Source organism: Apteryx mantelli, unplaced genomic scaffold, assembly GCF_036417845.1.
Source record: "Apteryx mantelli isolate bAptMan1 unplaced genomic scaffold, bAptMan1.hap1 HAP1_SCAFFOLD_86, whole genome shotgun sequence".
In the NCBI taxonomy this organism is placed as follows: Eukaryota; Metazoa; Chordata; class Aves; order Apterygiformes; family Apterygidae; genus Apteryx; species Apteryx mantelli.
This window is the reverse complement of record NW_027118810.1, coordinates 455,001-457,500: the sequence shown is the minus strand read 5'-3', so window position 1 is coordinate 457,500 and position 2,500 is coordinate 455,001. Positions and strand designations below refer to the sequence as shown.

General features: G+C 79.4%; 1 non-coding gene across 1 annotated transcript; it reads right to left on the bottom strand.

Moving 5' to 3' along the window:
• Positions 1–3: 3 nt before the first annotated feature.
• Positions 4–156, bottom strand: LOC136996780 (5.8S ribosomal RNA). The gene has a single exon (XR_010887723.1). It is a non-coding gene; the product is annotated as a 5.8S ribosomal RNA (ribosomal RNA).
• Positions 157–2,500: the final 2,344 nt, after the last annotated feature.

The following is a 2,500-nucleotide window of genomic DNA, read 5'->3' as shown; positions in this document are numbered from 1 at the left end:
AAGCGACGCTCAGACAGGCGTAGCCCCGGGAGGAACCCGGGGCCGCAAGTGCGTTCGAAGTGTCGATGATCAATGTGTCCTGCAATTCACATTAATTCTCGCAGCTAGCTGCGTTCTTCATCGACGCACGAGCCGAGTGATCCACCGCTAAGAGTTGTCTCGGTTTCGGTCCCCGCCGCGCGCGCGGGGGGACCGGGCAGCCTTCGGCAGCCCCTGAGGGCCCCCCCTCCGCTCCGCCTCCCTCCTCACGCCGACGCCGGCTGCTGAGCGAGGGACGGCCGAGAGCCAGAGAGAGGGGCTCGCCCCGCTGACCGTACGAGCACAGAGTGGGGGGGGGGAAAAAGGGAAAAGGAAAACCCGAACGAGAAGGGCGGGGAGCCCTCGCTCCCGACCTGGGACAACCCTTTGCTCGCTTCGAGTCCGGCCCAGGCGCCCAGGCTCGGCCCGGCCCGGCGGGGAGCAGCGCGCCGGCCGCGCCGCCTGCCTCAGGGACGCTGGGGGAGGGGGCGGCTCCCCGCGGACCCCCAGCGTCGGAGCCCGGCCGCCACCGGCAGCGGCACCGCCCGCTGCCCGCGCGCCCGCGGCCCACCGGCCCCGCGCTCCCCAGCTCCTCGCTCGCCTCGCCGGCCTCCGGCTCCGCCGTGGCCCCGAGGCGGCGCCCACGCCCGCGCGCGCGCACACACAGCCTCCCGGACGACACCACGCGCTCTCCCGTCCCTTCCGCGGACAGACGCCCGGCGGCGGGCGGGCGGGCAAGGCGGGACGGACGGGGACGGCGCCCGCTCTCCCCGTCTCCACGCGGAGAACGGGGGGGGCCGCCCCCGCCGCCCGCCTGCCGCCCGCCCGCCGCCCGGCGAAGCCGGGTTGGGCAGAGCGAGGCAGGCGCGCCGGATGGCGGAGTGCCGGCGGGTAGGGCGCCGCCGCCAGCGGCCACGGCGGCAGACCGAGAGCCCCGGCCAGGGAGGAGAGCGGATCGCGCCGAGGCGCGGCGTCCGCACCACCCGCGGTGGGTGGGGGCTCACCGTCCCGGCGAGAGCACGCGCTCGCGCCGGGGTCACGCGTTCGAGGCAGGCCGGCGCCAGCCGACCGCGCGGCGTCCCTCCGCCGAGACCAGACCGCGGAGAGAGGGGGCAGGGTACCCCTCTCCGTCCCGGCTGCCCGCAGGGCGAGCGCGGGGCGCGCCGGCTGGCATGGGGGGGCACGGCGCCCGCGCGCGCCGGCCCCCCGGCCCTCCGGCAGCACACCCGGCTGCCCCCCGGGTCGCATCGGGCCGCCCGAGTCTTTAAACCCCCGCCCGGCTCTCCCGCCGAGAACCCTCGGGCCCGGAGCCCGGGGCCCATGGCCATCCCTACCCGGGGCGGCTACCGGCGGCCGCGGTGGCCGGAGGCCCTCCGCTCCTCCCGCCACCCCGCCCCCCCCCCCCGCCCGGCCCGCTCGCAGCACGGTCCCCGCGGCACGGCGCGGGGCGGCTGGAGCGGTGGGGGGGGGGGGAGAGAAAGGGAAAGCGGAAAGGGCGGGAGGGCACGGCCGGTGCGGCGCTCACGGCGCGGCGCCCGGGAGGAGCGAGCTGGCACACGGGACCACACGGGTGGGTCACCGAGGGGGGGCAGGAGGAGCGCGGACGCTAGGTACCTGGCCCTGGGGTGAGGGAAACGACCTGAAATCCCCGCGGGGGTGCCTCCCCCGCCGCCGCCCGCCGCCGGGCCGCCGCCGCCTCGCGGCGACGGCGGCAGCCTCGGCGGCAGCAGCGAGGCGGGACGCGGAGGGGAAACCCGGCACCCGCCAGCCGGCTCCGGCGCCCCTCGGCGGAGCGTCCGCCCGCGGGGTGCGCCCGACACCCGCCGCCACGACCTCGTCCTCCTCCCGGGGCCCGGGGTTTCCCTCAGTAACCCGGCGCCCGGCGGCAGCTGCGCCCGGGAGGAGAGCCGTGGTTTGGGCCGCCCGCTCGGGCACGACCCGTCGCCTCGCGTGGCCTGGCGCGACGGCCCCCGCTCGGGGTCCGCCGCCGCCCGGCGCCCGCCCCGCGCGCCATCCCGGAACGCCTGTCCTCGCCGTCTCTGCAAGACGGGCTGCTCCGCCGCAGCCCGCCGCGGGTCCGCCCCCCACCGCTTAGGGGTGGCGACCCGTCGGCACCCGTCCCGACCCGGGGTGCCATCTCGCTCGCGTCTCCGCCCGCCGCTTCCTCCCGCGGGCGCCGGGGGAGCAAGCCCCGCCGACCCTCCCGCGCACTGCCGCCCGCTCCCCGCCGGACCCTCCCCCGGGCCCGACCCTCCCCTGCCCCGGCGGCGGCGGATCGCCGTCGGGTGACAGGGGGGGGCCGGCTCCCGGCGGTGGGCACCGGCGGCGGGCGCCAGCGGAGGCGAGAGGGGCAGACGGGGGCGGTCCCCCACCGGCCTCGGGGAATCGGCGGCGGGCCTTCGGCGAGCGAGCCCCGGGAGGGCCGTACAGCCGCCGGCGGGCCGAGCCCCGTGCTCGGCCCTGTGGCGCAGAGTGCAGGACA